We start from the raw sequence: 22,496 nt of genomic DNA on the forward strand, positions 1-22,496 counted from the left end.
GTAGCAGATTCCTTTCAGAAAAGTCAAGGCTTGCCAATTTACTGCCACTCTTAAATAACTGCAGTAATTGCTTTCCAAAATTCTTACTTGTATTTTTACTACCACCACTGTTGAGAAAATCAGACTTTTCAAATCCATTTCAAAAACTCCTCTGGATTCTACTCGCAGGCTCATTATCCAAATGGTTTGGTTCACACATATTTTACAGCTGTAATCCTTGTCTGAGGATGTGAATGCTCAGAAATGGCAATGAGGGTGAGCAAAGGGCAGAGCTGGTGCAGTGAGAGCCCCCAGAGCGGCTGCTCCCTGGTGTCTGAGCTGTGCTCCAGTCCAAAAGGAGCCAGCTTGCATGCCAGGGAGGATGTTCTCCAGCTCTGTGGGGAAAAGGCTGATCAAAGCTCTGATTAAAGGGAGATCTCACAGGGTCAAACTGAGCTCCTTTGTTCTTCTGACTGTTTTAAAAAAACATTCACACTTAATAAAGCTCACTCCTCTCTTGAGGACACGTTGGCAATGGAACCCTTGCTTGGCCAGCTGGACCAGCTCGGATTTACTGAATAAATGCAGAGGAAAGTGGTGCATCTTGAGTCCCATAGCCTGAATTCAATCTGTGTCATTCACTGTTGTTCAAGCTGTTTCATTTTAAGTCATGTTTCCATAAAGGCTGGATACGCAGTTAAGCAAATGGAAGAATGCATTTCCTCATCCACTCAGCACTCTCATTATAAACATTTAGACAATTTCTTCATGTCCTTCAGTCAAGACTTCAATAACAAAGGCTAATTATACCAGAAATGCAGCAGTCCCCATCACACTTGTGGGTGCAGCACCCAAAAAATCCTTGACCCCCAAAACAAAAACAAGTCTGTTAAATGTACACACAGGCAGGGAATAAGTTGTGATTTTCATAAGTAATGCCAGTTTTTAAATGCAGTACTTCATCTTCCTGAGGATAAAGAGGAAAGCACAAATCCAGTCCAGCAAATTTACAGCATAAGAAGTGAATCCTGTTTTCCAAAATCTTTGTTTCTCAAACCAGAACCCTAAAATTGCTGAGCTCTTGCACCATCCTTTAAAACTATTCACCTTGGCCCCCTCAATCTTGTTTTTCTGCCCTGCTCCACCTAACCTGCCCCTCAGCTCTGACCCGAGCAGTCCGATGTTGGATGCAGGAGGCAGAAACTCAGACACAAACCCACTTCCTTTACCAGGATTCCCAAAGACAAATCTTTCTCACAGGGGCTGACAAGCCTTGCTTACCCTGAAGTCCTGTTACAGAGCACAGTACAAAGTCCCTACAGGTAGATGTACAAATATTTTGTATATTTTGTAATGTGTTTTGCAAGATTTAACCAAGTAATTCTTTTTGCACTAAGGCATCTCAGTTTTTTTTCCTTCTTGTTTTTTTTGTCAGATTTACACAAATCTCATCTCAGACATAGCACAAAATGTGGAAATTACACACTGCAACACAAACCATTAAAGAAAATGGATATTTTCCTTTTGCTCTATGGTTTTACAACAACAACAACAAAATCACTGTCTGGAAAAATTTTTTTTAAACTACGTGTTAATTTCAAAACAACCCATGAAGATTTTGTTCACAAAACACTCAACAAGACAGAAATGATGCTCCTACAAAAAGTCTATGCAACAATTTAACCAACTAATACCAGTTCCTCAAAGGTAGTGATGAAAGAATAGAATTATTCTGAACATATCCTTATTCCCAGACATATGCAAAGCTGCTTGCATGAAGTTTCACATCTCCAACTTGTATTCTCAAGACCCCACATAGCTGCTCCTCCAAGGAAGCCACTGCCTGAAGGGTTCTTGACTGCTCACCACTGAAAACCACATGGAACCCAAAGAACTTCAACCACAGCACCACTGAACCAAACTAAAATCTGACCTTTTACACCAGGATTTGTCTCTTGCTCCATTGTGCAGGAAGAAGCAGGGCCAGAAGACACAAACAAGGACAAACCCCAGGTCAGAAAAGGCACCTGAAAGCAAAAGGAAAGTGGCCTCACCCTTTTTAGCCTTTTTAGGGTAAAGGGTGATCAGGAGCAGGGTGATTTGGCCACATAGAGTTGGTCAAATCTCAGATCACAACACCAACACCTGAGGAGAAGGGATTGCCCACCCCAGGCTTCTTCTGGAGGCAGCAGCTGTAACGTTGCCACTGTGGGATCAATGTGGACTTGCTTCTACCCCTGAGAATTCAGCAGCAAAGTTCCTGTGACTGCACAGGGTGGGGACAGCTGGGATAAAACATGTCCTGGGTTAGCAGGTGTTGCTGTTCTCTGCACAGAGGGATGAAGAAATTAATGAGAACCAAAGGAGAAGCCAGATGTAGGATTAACACCAGCACAGCCTGAGTCCCAGAGGCTGGAGCTCCTGCAGCCAGGCTGAAGTAAGCTGTACTATAAGGTCCTGCTCTGTGTGCTGCTGCTCTCTGTGCAGCACCTTATCTCAGGCTGAGGAACTCTGAGTGGAATAAAGCCCCATCCAATGCAAGTTTGCTGGTGTATCCACAATGAAACCATAACTTAGTGTCCAGGTAAAGCAGCCCTCTTCCAGCCTGGCTTCACAGAGTGACAAAGCCAAATTGAATTAAAGAAATAAAAGTTAAATTTTCTCTCTGCTTGAGGACCATCAGGTGCTGAAAACCTGTGATTTATGGAGTGCAAGTAGGCAGTCCACCCATCTTCCCACCACATTAACATCATCAGAGGATCAGAAATGAAATGCCATATCTTGCACCCAAGTAATCCATTCTGAAGAGGAAGCAATTAATTAGTGCCAGGTAATATTGTCACAGGCTGATTAGGTGACACAGTATATTTCCTTGACCAGCTCAGAGCTGCAATGAAGACACAGCAAGATACCCTTTCACTGAAAGCAAATATTAAAACAACATTCATTATCTTTTCATGAAAGGGAAAGAAAACAGTGACCTTGGCAGAATTTGTCTCTCCTTTTCAGTCTTTCAAAGTACAACTGAGCCAAGGCAGCAGCTCTCCCCCAAGCCTGTCAGAAGACAAAGCCCCAGCAGAAAGCCACACAGCCTTTTTTAACCACTGAAGATGTTTTGAGATGGACTTTTCCTACAGGGATTTCAGAAGCCCTATTGCAGCTGCAGAAGCCAATGGAGTGAAGCATGGGCCAGTGAGTCCAAGAGGGAAGGGGAGCAGTGTACTACATAGAGCTGCTTTAAACCATTATTGGAGACCTGTAGCTAAGCTCTCCAGTGGCCTGCTTCCAGCTAAAAGGCTTCCACTTGAGTGCTTCAGATCGTGTAAGTTTGTTTAAGATGCATAATTCATGAAGGGTACATAACACCATCCTTGAATAACTTTTCACTCGGCACCTGCTTGACAGGGAGAGAGCTGACAGAGCAGTGTGACTTCAGAAATCCAACATTAGCACGCTATGTGTCCCAGCAAGGGACAGGGATCACCACACTCTCTTAACCCTTTTGTGGGGTGAATGCCTGAGGAAGCCAATTGCACCATCTCATTCCATGATTAGGACTATTTCTGTTTGTTGCCATTATCACTGAAATAAAAGAACAACAAATGGTGTGAAGAGTTATAACTATTTGCACTATAGTCCTTGAAGAGAATATGTAAAGAAAAATGTCTGTTTTTATAGGCTTTAAAAACAAATTTATTGCACATAAAGGCCCTGGGTACAACCATCCCCATTCATGCTGAGCAGTACCTTGTAACTCAAATATTCCCACTGAAATCAATTTGGGATTATAGAATGCAAGGAAGGAAAGAACCACCTGGTCTTTTGGTAGCAAAATAAGATGTGTAAGGGACAAATCTTCAGCTAAAATTAATGTGATTTGCCTCGTTGTGCCTAATGGAGCTGTGCCCATTCCCATCAGCCTGGAGACCACTGTGGCAGCGTGCTGGCTGTAGAGCACTTGGGTTTTAATTACCAATGGTAAATACTATGTCCTTAAACTTTATAGACCTTATATATTTGTCCTACTTTATTTTAGAGATAAAAGCCCAACTGTGGCCTGATAGGCAATTTAGGAATGATTTATGGACTCTGTCTGCTGTTAGTAACTGTTTGGAAGTTGCTGTTTGACAGAAGGGAGGCATTTTTTTTTCTAATTTATTTTGGGAGATAATGATTGGAATAGAACTGTCATATATTGCTTTCCCTTATAAAATTGAGAATTTTTTTTAGCAAGGCTTTAGAAAAAAGGAAAAAATATAGGGCAAGTCAAGATATGAAGAGAACAATGGACACAATAAAAAGAATGTGGGATCTAGTGCATGGTAGAGGAAGAGCACAGCTTTCATAATTTATGCTGTGGGCCAGCAGTCCCAGCAGTGAACCTTGCCCCACTCTCACCTCCGTCCCAGGGTATTCTCTCTAGAACTCCATTTATTTTGGCTTCTTTATCACTGGTAAAGGATTTATGTCTCCTGCTCTCAGGCTCAATGTGAGATTCGAATTAAGCACAGACACCTCTCCATTCCATGTAAAAGAAACAGCAAACACATGCACACACAAACCAGGAGGGGTTAATTTTTAAACCCAGAGTATTTGGGGATGGTCACCTCCTGGTACACAAAGCCTCCAAAAGAGACATTTCACACAAAGCAATATTTTGCCTCCTGTGTACTGCAGAGCAATGAAGTGAAACAGGACTTCCACCCAGGGCATTCTGAGCATGCACATTTTAAAAGGAGTAGGTGTTTCCATCCAGGAGTTCAGAGAGGTTTCGTAATTGGTGGCTTCTGTGACCTTACTGTGATTTCTGCCCTATACCAGAGTGCTGAGCCTACCTGAAAAGTGATTTGTAAGCCAGAGAGAAATATTGAAATCCATGGACCTGGTGTGTTGACACGCACTTTATCCATCCTGCTGTTACTCTGAAAGCCAGCATGGTTCCCTGCTTTTACAAGGGTCATTTGAGACTTTTATCTGAGTCAAATCCTGCTCTTGCTTCCTGCAGGGCATATGAGAGAAATGACACCAAACATTATTCTCTTACCAAGGGAGAGAGATTATCCCTGTGACATGGGTGCTTCCTGGGGACAGCCAGGAAAAAAAAAAGATGACAGCAGGAAAGAGTGTTCCATTCCTCATGATGAGGTTCCCTGAATACTGAGCTGCTGTTTGAAAAGGAAGAAGTTCAGTGGGCATTTCAGTATAATTATTTTGCATCTCTCCCTGTGTAGAACTGGGCAGAAATCTGGGCTGGTGAAGCAGTAGGTGCCCACAGGATGCTCTGGCTCAGGATTCCTTCCTCAGTGTCCTCAAGCGTGTCCTGGAAGGGGCACAGCTGTTGCTGGCAGGTGTTGTGGGGTTCCACCAGTCTTAGGGAATGGAAACATCCCCATGAGGAATGAGGGCTTATTCTGGATAGCTGGGAAAAGCAGCAAAGTAAACTTGGGGATTAGGGACTGCTCTTGGGCATCACTAGAGTCCCCAGAGAGGGAGACTGGCAGCAGAGCTGAAAGCCAGGCTGCCTCTGAGCCATCAGGGAGGGCAAGCTGGAGAGGAGGGTGGGAGCCCAGCACTGCACTTTGGCTCTCAGGTTATCCCTGTTCCTGCTGATCCATTGTAGGATAAAGCAAAATGACTGTTGGAAGTATTTAAGTAGCTTATGGACTTCTCCCATTCAAAAAGCTTTTGTTCTGAACTGCTCCTGCATGTCTCCTCTGACCTGGACCAGGGGCAGGTATTGAAGGGTTTTTTAAACACTTATAGCTCTGCCAGGTTTCTGGGGTCTGCAGATCCCCATTTAATCCAGCAGCAGTTCTGCAAAGTTCCCATGTTGAATTAGTTTGATTTGATCCATTATTACTTGTTTCAGCCTCTGTCCTTTTTCTGCCTCTCGCTGGTCACCTGATTTAATTGCCTGATGATGAGACTTTGCTCATTTCCAAAGACTGTCTCTATGTAGGACCAAACCTTCTCCCAAGGCACTGTTGAAATATAAATTGAAATAGTCTTCAAAAGTTTACAGAGTATTATGAGATCAGTGCAGATCTGACCATTACTTATTAATTGCTCAATACAAGAAATAACTATTTGATAGAAAATGGGGTGGAGACCTGGGAAAGAATGACTTTAATGAGATCTCAGTGACTGATATTTGGAAATATATTATTAAGTTTCTGCAGTGCGGCACTGAGATTTCCCAGTGCCTTCAGGAATAGTAATAGCACCCTCAGCTTTTGTGGCTCCTGCAGGGTAGAGATATTAGAGGTCAGCTGAAAGCAAAAGAGGCTTCAGAAATGGCTTATTAGGGTTATGCTCTGCCTTGCCAAGGGGTGGAAGAGCCTAGTTTGCCTCTGGAAGATCTTTTCCTCAAGCAATGTTTTTCTTCTGTCCTTCTCTTCCAGCTTTTCTACCTAATTTAGTTCCTCCAGCTCCACACTGATGTATAAACAGGTTTTCTATGAATCATCTCTTCTTAAAACTGAAATTAAAAATACATTGTCTTCCTAGAAATAAACAACAAAGACAGGAGGCAGGAGAACTGCACCTCACCCCTTTCCTTGAGAGATGTAACACACAGCTAATGAAACAGGGGGTGAGTGCCATCCCACAGCAGGAGGATGTGTGGAAAGTGTGGACAGAACAAAGCAACTTCAGGTACCAAATCTTACCCTGGCACACATACACGCAAATGATGCCAAAGAATTACACGTTCAACTACCCAGCCAAGATCTGCAGAGAGGGAAATAGAAAATAATAACTGTGTTGATGTGCACTTGTCTCTGGCACGTGGATGTGAAAAGAATTACATCTGACCTCTCCAGCAGGCAGTTATTCATGATTCCTAATGGATAACATCAGAAAGCACTAGCCAAAGCTCTGAAAACTCTGTAGCTGCAGGTGGCTGATGGAAGGAAGGTTTTGAGCGTGTCCTTTCATTCAGCCCTGCAGCAAAAGGATGGGTTAAAGGGCTCTGTGCTGCACTTGGAAGGTAATGCACAGCTCTCCCCAAGTACAGATGCCCTTTGTGGCCACGAGAAAGGCTTGGACAGAGCTCACAGAAAATTCCCAAAGAAGACTGGTGTCAGAAACCCAAGAGAGAGACCTCTGTTTCCTGGAGTACATTATCCAGTGAGCAGGGAAAAGCCCACATGTAACTTTTATTTACACAGGGGTGTTGTACAGAAGGGAGAACTCATCTTTACCCTGGAGGAGCACAAGGCTCCTGGCCCAAGTGTTAGCGTTACTCAATTGACATTTTGGCAGACAAATTGCCACCCTGCTGAGGCACATCCTGGGCAAATACAGTCACATCTGCACTGGTGAATGCAGAAGAAGGAATAAATACAAGTAAATGAGAAAAAGGTTCCTGCACACTCGTTCTTAGCCTGCTTTTTGGCTCTGTTCCTTATCCAGGCTGCGCCTGCAGAGGTGCCCAGCCCACGGCTTCCTCTGTGGCACGGGGATGTGTCGAGTTCCTTTGTCACTGAGCTACCTGGGAAAGGGATGAAGCCCACGTCCAGCAGCACTGTGAGGGGTGAGGGGACACAAGGCAGGATTCCTCCTCCTCAGCAGGGCTCCATTTGCAAAGGGAGGTCGATAACCAGGCAGGGCACTCACTGCACACCGCCGGAGGCACGGTAAACCTTGATGTGCAGCATATATCCACACAGCCAGAAACAGGTTAGGGCTCTCTTGATAGGAACCAGCAGGCAAGAGCCTCAGGAAGGATGATTTTTCTTTTCTGACTGCCCTGTAAGACAGTATAGGGAGCAATTCCTCCTGCCTCCGTTAATGGCCTCTCCCCCAAGAGTTTCACTGCCTGATTGAGGAGGACATTGTTCGCACAGGGATTCTGTAAGAACAACAAAAGTTCTGTCAGGAAGGAAGAGATGACACCCAGTCTCCCCACACCAGCATAATGGGTGAGAATGAAGCAATTAAACCACTAACTAGATCCAAATTGAATGTAATATTCATATTTGTTATGCTGTATTTTTAGGATTTCATTCTTTATTTGGTTCTTTGCAGAGGTCGCTAAAAGATTTATGACTTATAAAACTGTCAGGCTGCTCTCTGTTTCCATGAGTCCAGTTAAGGAAATCCAACAACATGTGAGTTTTGTGTTGTGAACCTGCACATATTTCTTCCCTGTAATGTTAGGCCTGCCAAAATGAAACTGATTTGGGAATGAGAAGGCTGAAGAGGCAAAAAAGAAAGAGAGCAGGACATAGTGCATGCCTGTTTTATTTGAAGAGGAAGAGAAGCAGTGGGGTCTAAATGTCCAAAGAGTTTAAGATACCTGGGGTTTAGGTCTGTTTCTGCTGACAATCTGTTGGATGACCTTGGACAAACTTTTTCATTCCACACTTGCCTTTATCACAGTTTGTTTTTCCTTATCCATTTAAATTGGAAGCTCTTAGGATGGGGTTTGGCTCCTAATGTGTGTTCAAACAGAAGCTGAGATGGAGAGACTTTTGTCTCTATTGTGGGGCTCAAGGTGCTACAGTAATACAAACAATAATAAAAAAGAATGAGTGATGCAGTATAATTGCATGAATAATAGCGTACATTTTAAGACTGTTCTTCCTGCCAGATCATCTTTGTGCTACTAAGTTCTGTTTACTCAGGAAATATTCAATAAATAATAAATAAAACCTCAAGCTGAGACTCTCCCAAGCACAGCAGGTAATTTAGGTGTATTGTCCATTAAAATTAATGCAAAGTGTGTGTCTAAATCCCTTAGCGCTCTCAGAAAATTCTTGGCTTGAATATTTAATTTCCAAACCAGGCAATTGGCAGGGTGGTCTCTGCATCCAGCAGACATCCAGGGGACAGAAATCAAGAGGAGATTGGGTGTTCTTGGGTGGAGAGCTCTCACTTACCTGAGCAGTTTTACTGACCACTGGCTGCTTTTGCTCCCCTGCAGTCCTGCGGGAAGTCACTGGGAATCCATCACCGTGTCCCTACAGGGGACAGAGCTGGGAGACTTTTGCTTCCTCTGGATTCTGAAGATTAACAGAGGAGGCAAAGAAAAGAAGATTATAAAGAAGTAGCACCTTCTCTGCATGCAATGTGCCATCTACCTCTTCCATCCCCACTGTTCCAGCCTGAACTTGTGCTCCTGAGATTTGCAGTGATACACTTGCTTTGGCCAGGGTCAGGGGGGACTGGCAGTGGAAAGGCAAACAGGAAATTCAAAGCAACTTTGAGCCACCTACTCCTCGTTTGTCATCTCCACATTTCCTAAACCCACTGCAAGGGAGGAGGAACAGCACCAGACCTTGTAAGGCCGCATCACTGAGTGGGACAGGAACGATGTGCTCGGAAAGGTGCTCAGTGCAGCTCTGGGAGATCACTCTGTCTGTGATAGCATGACAGATAACAGCCTCCAGACAGCTCTGAACACATCAGAAATACACTTCCCTCTTCAAGCAATCCCATACGCTGCAGCGCTGCCTCACCAAGGGGAGCGGGGAACGCTGCACCTCTGGGAGAGCTCTACAAACACCTGCCTCGCTTCAGCTCTGCTTTTCACTGTTGTTCCCTCCCAACAATTTTGCCACCCTTGATAAAAACCCGAGCGAGAGGTAAAAATGAGATGAGCTCTCTCTGACGTGTGCATACATATTTAAACATTTCTGTCACTGTGTGTTAGTCGCAGGTGCTTTAACGATGCCGCTTAGATCTTGCTTCTCGTGCGGCATCAGGCAGCAATATCAGGCTATAATGTTTCAGGAGCTAAACAAACCTCCCCTTTCTAACCCTTTCAAGTCGGCTGTTAAACTTATATTATCATCAGAATCACAGCAAAACAGAGCAGGTTCTGTAATTCTGTAAAGAAATGAGGCTGACAGCATCAGAGCAAAATACACATCATTAACAGAGCCCTGCTCATAACACAGCTCTTAAACACGCAGCTCTGTGAATATTCATGCTCCATTTTTGAGGGACACTATGCTTAAATTCTGATATTGCAACTGCATCAACAGTCCTTGGGCTCTCTGGGATCAGAGCAGCAAGGAAAAACAGCAGCTCTCAGTGTTGTTCAGGGTACCTTGCTCTCAGTAAACAAGACAGAGGCAAGTTTCTCTACAGAGGAGAAATTCAGGTAGAACAGTATTTGAAGAAGTGGATTTTGAATATTATGATGCTGGGCTCATCATCAGAGGACAGAGCAGATGGTGAAGGCTCAAAATATAGTCTCATCCCTATGCAAACTGATTTCTACAAATGCATATTAACTTTTATTGGAAGTTTCCATAGACATGTAAATCCCTCTGTAGTGGACTGAGCATATCCTTTAATGCAAAGCACTTCTGTGCATTACAATAAGTAGCAAGAATAGCTGATAGTCATTGCAGTTAGAAACTATTTGGTTTACTTTGAACATAAAGCAGGAATTTTATATGTTCTATCTTTTATTTAAACAACACCTTTTGTGTCAGCAACACCTTCCCAGATACAAATAAGCAAGTCCAGTTATATGTATGTCAGTGAGCCCCAAATAAAATTTTAATGTTCAGGATGCACTTTGAAGGCACTTTGGTCTGCTTAAATGTAGCTCATAACTGTGCTAATATCTAATGGATGTGCATGTTTCTATTATCTCTAGCAGAATTTTTTGAAAAGTCTGTAAAACTTAAAAACAATACTGCAGTTCCAGGTGAAAAAGGTCTAAGACACGTTCCAAACCAGTTGTGTGACCCCTCAAGCAATAATTCTCTGTCTCAGGAGAAGTGTGTCCTGCAGGGAAAACTAACAAATCTAAACTCCAGAGGTAAAATATTTAAACATCTGTTCTGAGCAGAGTGTTTCATCATCTTCTAAAAACTAGGAGGTGTTTTTATTGCAGTGTGCCCAGTACTACACCAATAAGCTCAATCCCTCCAGAAAGCTATTAATTACAAAACAAATAAGTGTATTAAAATGCCATCATATTTGCCCTGAAGAAAATTGTGAGGCAAAAATTTAGTATACTGGCAACCCACAGTTTTCCTATCAATAAATGGAAACCAATCCTGTTGATTTCCATGCAGTTTCATGAACTAAATAAAATCTTTGAGTCTTCTGATGAATCAAGGTTCTTACAGTTCTTCCCTTGTCTTTTTTCTCCTCTGCAGCTGGAGAGAGGACAGATGGACCTCTGGCTGAATGGACACCTCAAAGGAAGCAGACATTTCACTCTGGCAGAAAGTTATCTTTTGTCCTTTGCTATAGAAAGACTCAGCTAAGTTCTTCACTAAACTTTTTCATTTAATAAGGCTACAAGTTCAGTATCAGTGGCTGCTGGCTTGTGAGTGTGTGTGTATAAGTGTACAAAATGAAGTGTAAAGCTCTGTCTCAGTCTAAAAGAGGAAGGGGGTGCAAAGGGAGGGTCATTGCAAAGCAGTGCAGAACATGGGGAAGTCAGCCAAAGTGCCCTTCCAGAAATGGCAGTCTTCCCAGCCTTAAATCTTTTGTGAAAAATAAAATATTCTGTTACATTATTTTCCAATTTCAGCTGTCTCCCTAGATGGGCTCCAGGGTGGTATATTTCCAAAAGTTCAGGAATATTTTGCTGCTCACCATCTGCCTCGATAGCTGGACATATTGGACATCAACACCAGGACCAAACATCTGTGGCCCAAGGGCAACAAGCAGCCTCCAGTCTTGTTCCAGTGGGAATATCCATGCTCCAAATATCTGCAACCTCATTGATCACAGCATTGTGGGCACACAAAAATAAACTTCCCTTCCTCACTCAGTCCCCTTCTCAGTTATCATCAGCACAAAATTCACTTGCCAAATTAGGATGCGCTTGGGTTTAAGGGAAAATGCTTCACTGTGCCCTGAATTTGTGGAATTGTGCAGGGAGGATTTCTTGGCAGTCTCTTTTGGGTCATGTATCACCCTGCAGTGAGCCTCCACACACATGGCACTTGAACAGACCTTTCTGGTAGTTCAGGCTCCTTCTCATGGAATCACTTGTATTATTAAAGAGGAGAAATATTTCAGCATAAGGCTGCTAGGAGCAGCCAACCAACTCTGCATTTGGCTTAAACAGGCTCATCCTGAAGCCTAAAGCACCACAAACCTCCTGCACTGGGCAGGCAAAGCCTTACACACCACAGGAAAAGCTTTTGGGAAGGTTAAACTATGTAACCCCAGAGATTCCTCCCAAAAATACACACTCATGTTCAAAAAGATCCTGATAACAGTACAGAAATATCTACTTTGCAAGGCTCATCCTGGTATTTTTTGTCCTGACAAGCCAGAGGTTAATTTAAGGACAGAGCAACATATCCTATGATAAATGCTAAGCAATAAAAAAACCCAACCCAACAAATTAAAACCATCATTCTTAAGAACAGCATAGCTGAACTGAAAGCTGTGAAATTTAGAAAATATTTTGAAATTTCTGTTTCCTCAGTTTGCATTTTCTTTTGTGAGACCTGGTGGGAAAAACCTTAAAACTACACAGGCAAGGCTCCAGAATGCTTTATCCAGACAACATCATTTTAGACCAGTTATCCTGAAAAATATTTTGGCCTAAAATCCCAGTTTGCTTCATAGCAGCTTCCTGCTCTTCTCAAAGTAAATAAAAAATTCTCTGCATCTGGAGTAAAGCAGATGAAACATCTGAACTCTAGGTGTTGCTGTCACACAATTTCTTTGTTACCAATTCCCTTAATTCCAAGTTTTTTGCTCAAACCTCTTTGTTGGCTTTCTGCTTGGTAAACCTCTGCACATCAATTCTGCTCCTGTCCACTCCAGAAATGGGCCATTCACACACATAAACAGAGGCAAATAGAAAAACCATGACCCACCCAGGGCAGAAAGGGATGCCTCTACTTCAGCTTGAACTACAATAACATCCCTGATTTTGGTGCAGCTGGGAAGGAGAAAACTAAAGTTGAAGTCGTGTCACCCAGTAATTAAACTAAAAGTTCTCATTGTTTTCAGTCTCTAGAGCATAGAACCCCAGAAAACCCCACCCTGGGATAGCTGTACACACTTTAATTGGCTGTATCACCTTGGGAAGGATCTTCTCTTCCCTTGTTAGGCTGAAATCCGTGTTGGGCAAGAAGCCCAAAGGTAGCAGATAAACATCTCTCTCCATTTCAGTGGCTTCACATTGGTTTGCACCATGGGAGGAGCTGGCCCTGCAGAGCTGCCTGCACACGGGTCAGAGCAGGAGGAACATGATGGACTCAGGCCTGTGCACAACAGCAACACAGAAAATCTGTATCAATTTGCAGCTGTTGTTAGAGGAGACTAACCATGAGATTTGAGTAACTGATGCAGGGAGAGCGTGGGGAAAGGGCTGGTATTTTCAGGTCAACTGGAAGCTATTGTGTTTGGGAGTGAGAGGAAAAAATGGTTGGCGTTGCTTTTACGAAACATGTAATTTTCCATCTCCCTTGCCATGCCTTAAGAGCTTAATTGGACACAGTTGACGTTGATGCAAGCCCAGCTCCCGTCTCAGGCTTCTGTTTCCAAAGGTCACAGATTTCACGCTGATCCTCTGCATTATGCTATCATTTCCACGAGAACCTGAGGAGGGGAACATTAATTGCCTGTGACTGTAATTGGCTTCATGATGGTTGTCAGGCCAGTGGCTGGGAGCACACACCCCAGAACAGCTGTCGAACACGTAACCTGGCAGAAAGTCACCAAGTGTCGGGAGCGTGCTCCAAACAGGACTGACATTTCCTGAGCCCCCCCAGGCTCTGCAATCCAGACAGATCTCTTGATACAATGATTCTCAAAAGGAACTAATTTGAATTAATTTCAGCTGGTGCAAGGCGAAGATGCAAACATGACCAGCCTGTTGGCAGCAAGTTCATCTCAAATCCCCAAAGACAAACGTGCTCTCCTAGACCTCTGTGTGTTCAGGCCATGACGAGATCACTGTGGTATCACTGACACAGCACCAATATTCCTGGCCCAGGGATGGTTCAAAAAAGGCAAAATCGAAGTAGAAAACCAGCGGGTAGTGAGCAGATACACGTGGTCTGACCAGCATTAATATCAGAGCTGGTTTCTCTTCTGCTAAGTCAAAACCAGTTCTTCCTTTGAAGCCAAGAACAGCAACTTAGATCAATCAAAATACCATCAGACAGAAGTTGTTTCCTGTGTTACCACCAGAAATACCAGAATTTATCTCTAAGGCCACTGAAAACTAGCTCTCCTTGATGCAATATGCACCAGAGCAGAGAGGTTTGAGTGGGAATTTCAGATCCATATCCACCAATTATACTTTGGACCTCTGTGCTCCAAAAGAAATTGCCTTTTCTCCCTGCTGGACAAGTCTCCAGTTTGCCTTTAGCCTGATGGGATTCCTGCCCTGGAGTACCATATTAATGAAGAAGTGAATTCAGAATGGTACACTTAGGAAAAACCCTTATTTCCTGAAGCCTAGCATATAGGAAACTGGTAAAAACCCTATTAACAAAATGATTAAGACCTAATGACTTAAAATACTTGGAAGGTGACATATCTGTCTGTGGTCATGGATTTAAATAATTTGCTGCATATTTCTACTGGAAAATGTAAGATGATAATCAGATGAAACTCCTCTCAAAATCACAATTATCTATCTCAAGTATCAAGCATTCAGGTACTCACATGTGCAGTTTCAGATTAGAATTAAAGTTTCACCTGGTTGTAGAATACAGCAAAATCCATCTATACAAATATTGGATACAGCTATACTTATTTATGTGTAAAAATGAACTTACCCCTTTAGACACCTACCTGTTTAGACAATTGTAGGAGAGAAAGTAAACACACTAAACACACACCATGAACACACCTGCACTGTTGAAGAGAGATGCCTCTAGGAGTGCAACACTAGAACAGGAGAAATACAGCAGGACTGGAACATGCTTTTCTCCTGAGTCCCACAAACTGGGTTGTACAAGAAAAATCCAGCCCAGGAGTCCCATATGTTTATTACAGCAGCACAAAACCCTTCCCTGTGTGTGCAGAGTGCGGCTGGAGCAGCCTAAGCTAATCAGTGCCACAGCTGCTCTGGAAGGTAACAGATAGAACTGAGCTTGCTTTTTACCTCAGGAAAATTAATCTTAATTATAGCAACTCATTCTCGGAATTAATGTGAAATACACTGTAAGGCTGAATGTAAATCACAAATTCAACTCAATTTATACCTGCAGCAGCTCTTTTCCACATGGTTAGGGAAGGTGCTGTACAAGCACCACAGAAATGCCTCTGAAGCCTTTTCACAGCTGTAGGAGCAGGAAGATCCAGCATTAACCAGCAGATAAACTCTTGGGTAGAGCTGAGGAACTTGGTAACGCACCAAGGGAAGCCAACAAAAGACTCCCCAGACTGCAGACAAGGCTGTGCATATGTTGCTTTGCCATTTGGACCTGGCTTCAAACTGTGAAGCTGGAAAATAGAGGAAAAGAACAGCAGAGTCATGACAGTGACCTCCCTGTGAACCTGCATGGGGTAGCACTTTGCTCCCTCCCACGCTTTAATTCATATTTCTGCGCTGACTGTAATGCTGTGTATTGGCCCCAACAAGAATTAAATATTTATGCTTTTATGATGAGATACTTTGTTACCCCATAAAACTTGCACATATGGAACTCTATTAATTTATGCTAATTCCTTATTTCTCCAGAAGAGCCTTTCTCCTCATTAGCATTTGATCGTTTAATACAACTTTACAGCACACACTAAATTGAAGCCCATAATCTTTTGTAATTGAGGGTTTGTGTGAATTCATTGTCATTTTTCAAAACAAAAAAAAAGAAAGAGGGGGCAGGGAGATGTGTGTGGCAGCATTGCCTCTGCAATTGGAGCAGGATCAGCTCTGCAGGGAGCACAACTCGCTCAGGAGGCTGGACCTGCCCTTGTTTGTGTAGAGGAAGCGTTTTGTGCTGACCCCAGGGAGGGAAGAACCAGCCCTCTGGCGTGCTGCCAGTGCCTGCCAGCTGGGCCAGAGGATGGGGATAGAAAAAGAAAGGAGGGATGGAAATTACAGCCCACAGAGCAGCCCTGCAGCAGGAGGAGTGTCCAGTTCACCCTGTCCAAGCGACCCTCTGTTACCTTTGTCTCCTGCTGAATCTTTCCATCATGTCCCTGACACCATGTTTAGAAGTGATGTTACTGGGGAGGAAATTAGTGTCTCTTCCCTTGCCTTAACATTCCTTTTCTTTTTGTCCAGTGGCACAAATTCACTTTCATTTAGTCAAATTAAATTAAGCAAAGAGCATTGGCAGACCTGTCCCCCTTGATGGGATTGATCTCTGCCCTGGTGCAACTTCCCAGGCTCATCTGTGGAACTCCACTAATCAGGAGGTTGCTCCAGGCTCATCTCTGCCTCTAAGCTGTAAATCAGAAGTAAACAAAAAAAATTTCCCATTTCAGGAGAGGAAGAAAACAATGTTTTTGTCTTTCAACATGTAGCCTCAAACAGAAACCAGGGAACCAGTGGGATGCAATGCAGTTTCACATTGCTTTAACCTCCCTTTGTCCCACCTCTCTAGTATCAGCTGGGAATCTTCAGAACATTGCTGAGACAGCTGGCCAGCTGCTGGATTTTTCTAGAAACACTACCAAAAAAAAATCTTGAAATTTCAAACATCAGAATAAAAAGATATGATGTACACATTTCTATTTTATATATATAGATATATATAAAGTATGTGTCAAATTTCTGTCATTGGAAGCTCAGGAACAGCTTAGTGCCTCTGGAAATACGGGTTTTGTTTCTCACAACACTGTTTACATGTTTGACAGGAGAGTAGAAGAAAGGCACCATTGCAACAATTCAATCAGTATTTTTAGGTTTTTCAGTGCTTCTGTGCGTCCTGCACACAGTGAAATGAGGGTCAGTTTTACCTTGAGGAGCTCTCTATATTGTTTTCCATGACAAGAGGAACTCACACATGCTCATGCCCAGCTATCATTGAACTTGAACTGATAGGATTGGAAATGCCAGTTTTTAAATAGACTCTAGGAACAGGTCTCAGAATGCAGGCTGCCTGACTTTACTAATAAGGATATTCTCATTCAGCATAGGAGCTTCTGATATGCTTACATCAAAATTATTTTGAGTTTTAATTGTAAGAGTTGTCAAGTAACTGCAGATTGCAGTCTGGGTTTATAGAGTCTTGACATTTACAGCTGCGAGGTTTTGGGAAAGGCACTCAGCCTCCACCAGTACAGCTGAGTGATAGTTCAAAGCTGGAGCAGAAACCATCCAGCTGTGGAAGATTAATAATTGCAGTGTGCAGAGGCCCCACTTCATCCTTGGGGAGGAGTTCATGAGCACTCCCTTAAGTGTATCCTTAGGATTGCACGGAGGGAAGCGCTCTGAATGCTCTCATCTGTTCTCAGGGACACAGACATAAACAATGAAAAAGCTAAAAAAATCCATTGCCCCAGTTACAGGAAACACCTGCAGCCAGCAGAGCACTTAAAACTCATTTAAGTCTCATTGAGTTTGGGGAAGAGTAAAAAACCTGGCCACTCGCTGTTCTTGAGTCCAGGTGTTAAAGTCAACATCACTTCATCTGTTTTGTGGACATAAAGCAGTGACTTCAGCACCAACTGCTGTAGCCTGAGCAAACATATGGTATCAGCAATTTACAATCAAAAAGAATCCACATTTTAAGTTTAAAAAAACACTTCCTATTTAAATGCTTCTGATTGCACTGCTGTTTATTTAAATTGTCAGTTAATCAATGAAATGTAGTTGAGTTAGGAGCACATCGCAACAAATCAGTGTAATCACCTTCATCTTCATTTTACCTTAACTGGACTAATCTCACTGTTCAGCCCTGATCAGAGACAAGTCAGAAGTGAAAAAACAAGAAGCATCTTTTACCAAGCGGAGTGATTTATCTATGTTGATCCAGTTCCTCCTTTTGTGGGAGCACATCTTTATGTTCTAAAACTCTCGCTTCCAGTATCTTTTTTCCTAGGGCAGTGAGAGGAAGAGATTGGGTTACTCACCTAGAAATTAACAGCACAGCCTAAATCTTGTCTAAATCCTTTATCAAACAGCTCTTCACATTTCCTTTACACCTGGCTCAAGGCAGGAACCAGTTGTACCAATGAGCACCAAAATGTGCTGGGGTTTCTGTGGAGGTGACAGCCACCTAATGAAGGCAGTTTGCCTCAAATCAGTTACACCATCATTTCACTGACCATGAAATGACATAGTAAGTGCCTCTTAAAGACAGTTACCACATGGTTATTGCTGCTTTCCAAATTGGATTGTCATCACAAGTATTCAGGAGTGAAAGATACAGGTAGGGAACTCCTTATTCCTTAGCCCTGGCAGGTTGGAGCTCCCAGTGCTTATTCATTTTGCATTAGCAAGAAACATCAGAACATCTCAGCTCCCCACACCACGAGGTAAATTATTCCTGGAACACTGTACTTGGTAGCCTCAAATTTAATTACCTTGTAGTCTGCAGGTCATGTTATTGCTCTGCAGTTACATGAGGTTGTTTTTTTGGTTTTTTTTTCCATACCTATTTATATAACCTATAAAAAAATGTCTGGTGGAGTGAATTTCTATAAATTGGTCCCAGCCACACAGTTCTCCCACTGTTTGAAAAAAAGAGATTCTGCTCTCGGTGAGCATCTGCTGGCTAATCCTGTATGCTGTTTAAAGAATGAAACTCATGTTTTAGCAAAGTACAATGCTTTTTAGATAAAGCCAAAATATTGATGTCAACACGAATTTCAGTTTAAAGCACAGATAGCTGTTCCCAGCTCGGCTTGGGTAGTTTTCCCAGTGGGAGATAATCCAGAACAAGCATATCTCAAAAGATACATGCAGATTATGAGTTTGATCAGAATCAGAGTTTATCAGTATGTTTTGTGGTGGTTCCTTACGTTCAGCATATTCAGCCCTAAATAACAACAGACACTGGCTGTTTGGTGGTGCTGCATCCTTCTTTGTTCAAAAACAGTCCTCCTATCAAAATTTTTACAAAAAAAGAGTCCTGTATGTGGATTTTGTGCCAAACAGTGTATAGGTACACAGGGGAAAAGTGTGTCCCTCATTATTGTCCAGAGGCACATGCCATCACTGTGGACAGCAGCTGAGTGGCAGCCAAAGATCTGTCCCTCTGACTGAAGTGGAACATTTCACATATAAAGACCTTTTTTAAAATATTTTTCCCCAAAACTATAGGAAATTACTGTAACTGTCTCTGCTGGTCACTTCTGTATTGTATTTAACCTTATAAATATTTTACAGGTTTTCTTAATTTAAAACCCACTGAGATATTAACCTTTGCAACAAAGAATGCATTGAATCCTTTGCTGCGTGGTACTTGATTAATGTTAGTGCAACCCATTGTTTTTAGTTCTGGAGTACCTCAGTGTGTTATTAAACAGTGTATCATTTCTAATTACATAAGGGAAGAAGCACACATATTTTCATTGCAGGCACCATCCTTTAACTTTTCTTTGTCTTGAAAGCACTATAAGTTTCCCAAGGAAATGTTAAATATCTGTGCAAGTTTTGGTTTTTTTTCAATATTTTGACCATTTATCTGGTTAGGGGAGGAAGAAATATTTGCTCTGCCCTAGAATTTTATTGATGAAATTTTGATCCAGATGAGAAATTAATTACAAGCAGTTAGTAGTGAAGTTAAGTATCTAACTCTTATCACTTCTGGCTTATAGAAATATCTAATTCCTTTTCTGGAGCAGACTCTGTAGGAGGCATGTGAGCTCTCAGTTGTGCATTGCACTTTTTGGTACAAATGTTTTCTTGTCTGACAGGTCCAAGTTCCTAACAGATTTTACCCCCCAGCTTGATTTGTGTCCCTTTGGATTACAAATATCACAAGCATCAATATGATCTGCTCAGTAATACTTTGAGCAGCAAGTAACTCACAGGATTTGTTTCAGATGAAGCATGGATTGATATGATGTGATTTGCCTCAAAACTGTGAACAGGTTTTTCCTCCTTCCCTCCTCACCCTACTTCCCCACTCCTTTGTGAACCAGCAATAAACACCAGATGCTCTTTGCAGTATGAAAAAGGGATGTACTCCTCTAAACAGAATTTCTGAAAACCAGGTAAATTGGAAGCTTCCAAGCAGTTCTGCTTAGGGAAATGGGTGGCTGTTTTTTTTTACCTGAGAAGCTTCAATCAAAAGTGGTAATTTGCACACCTGAGGGAATAAATATGAAGCAACTACAGCATAATATTCCCAGGTGGAATCCACAGTTGAGATTTCTGGGTGGAAAGACAACAAACATTTTTCCTTTCTTCAGCTGAGGGGGTCTCACTGCTTTTGATAAAACCGAGGGAAGCTTTCCCACTGTGTGCACAAAACTCCAGGGTTTCATCTTTTGCAAGAAGTAATAGATTAATAGGAATTACTTTTTTTCTAGACTGATGCAGACTTGTTTCGCGTGCTTGCTAATTGACAAAGCAAGCCTCAAGAGCCATCTAGAGGTTGTTTGGCAAGACTCACTTTGATTATTTTAAGACTGTGGCTCTTCCATGTCAGAAACAAACCCCTACAAACAAATCCTTCAGGTTTTGCCCTCGTGCAGCACGGTAAATCAGGAAGATCTCTAGTTATATCACTTGAACTTCAGCACTGTGGTATCAGAGCAATCTTCCCCTTCACCCACAATGCAGCTGTTTCATTAATGAGCAGCTGCATTCCTGTGGCACAAGAAAAAAGAGTTACACGAGGTACTACGTGAGGCAGAAAGCATTTGGCATGAGGACTGTGATCTTGTGAGCTCCAGACACACTCCAGGGGGAAACAAGAACCCCATAGGGGAATAAGCAGATTTTGCCAAACTGGAATTTGGTTAATGATGATGTTTCTGCTGCCCTGATGGTATTGTCTGGTCTGTTCTGGCCACCCTTTAATTCTGTGTCAAATCAAACCAAAGTCAATACCCTGAACTGGGGCCACGGTTTGCAGAAGAATGGGAAAATAAAGAGGTTTGAGGGTCTGTGAGTTAGTTTACTCACACAGTTTACAGATAACCAAAATGTGCCAGCCTTCAAACAGACAGATTCTCTTTGGGGGCAAGCATGGGAGACTTGTTTTTGAGGTTCCTGCATGGCTTCAAAATAAAGGAGAGAACAGGCTCTTGCAGACAAGGTGATGGGAGCAGTCCTTTCAGTTCTAGCAGATGTTTGTTTCAGTTTGCAGCTCCAGTCTTTGGTCGTCTGGGTTTTCATTCAGATTTCATGACATCCTCAGACAGAAAGGTTTTTAATATGAGCAACGGAGATAATTTTCTGTACTGAGTTTAAATCTCTGTTTGTCAGAAAAGAACAAGTATGACCTTTCATTAAATCAGACTGAAACCACTTCCTGGCACCCTTTACTCTCCAGAGAGGAATCCAGTGAAGTTCTTCTTGTGTAAGTTGCTTTGATGTTATTACATCTTGTGTAACAAAAACCTTGGACTTGAAGGTCTAAATATACTTTGCCCAATCCAAATATTGCACTGACATGACAAATACAACTATACCTACTAAAATCCTGAGTAGGAAGCACATCTGTATACAGAAAGAAATGCAGCAGGAATGTTATATATTCACTTTAGGTTAAAACATGCACTTTGGATTTAGAGGAATCTCTTTGATATTTACTGTGTAATTAATCTGCTGGAGGAAGTGCTTGAGTGCTTGAACGCCAGACTGGAGCAACAGAAACACAAAAGGGGTGAAGTGCTGATGTAGCACCATTAAAACTGAGCCTACAAAACTCTCCAGAGCTGCACAGATACAGAGATTTCCTGCTCCAGGGAAAGGAGATTCCTGCAACTTGTGTTTTTTTTTGGATTTTCCACCGAGGTTGAGTTTCTTGGAGAACAGCAAGCAGCAAGAGAGGTTTAATTTCAGGATATTAAAGCCTCCTAAAATGTTTGTGAAGTGGTAAGGCAGGCAGCTGCCTAATGGGCTCCCAGGGCTGCCCTGGGCTCCTGTGGGTCCCTGAGCAGACCCAGCCCAGGCACAGCTCCACTCCTGCATTATGCATAACCCCAGATGTGGCGGAGAGGGGAACTCGTGCAGATGCTGCTGGGTAATGGCAGGGGCTCTTGGAGTCCTGGGAGAGGCAAAAAGAGGTTTTATCAATACCTATTATGACTGAGCTGAAGTGAAGTGTTTCCATAAGGGATTTCTGCCTTCAGGATGCATAAACTGGCTCGATCAAAATGCTGAAGGTAGAAAGAGACAACAAAGATAAAGACTTCAGGGGGGCTGCTGTTCTGTTTATGCCAGATATTCCAGCCATGACTCTGAGTGTCAATGAGAACAGACAAATAATAGAAAGGTGAAAACTGAAAATCACTGCTAAAGTGTTTCTCCAGCAGAGATGTATTTCTCTGTACATCTGAATTCAGAACACTGGACGTGAAAAATAAGATTTAGGAGTTCTAACCTTTAGAGAAAGAACTGCTCAAGAAAATGTGTTCCTGTAAAAGATGCCAAAACACAAGTTCACTAAAATACAACAGCCATATAATTAACAGAAAGGAACGAGCAAAATATGAGAAACACAGCA

The sequence above is a fragment of the Pseudopodoces humilis genome, chromosome 13 (assembly GCF_049639895.1).
Source record: "Pseudopodoces humilis isolate 2021_Gansu_Grassland_sample_001 chromosome 13, ASM4963989v1, whole genome shotgun sequence".
NCBI classification, from domain to species: Eukaryota; Metazoa; Chordata; class Aves; order Passeriformes; family Paridae; genus Pseudopodoces; species Pseudopodoces humilis.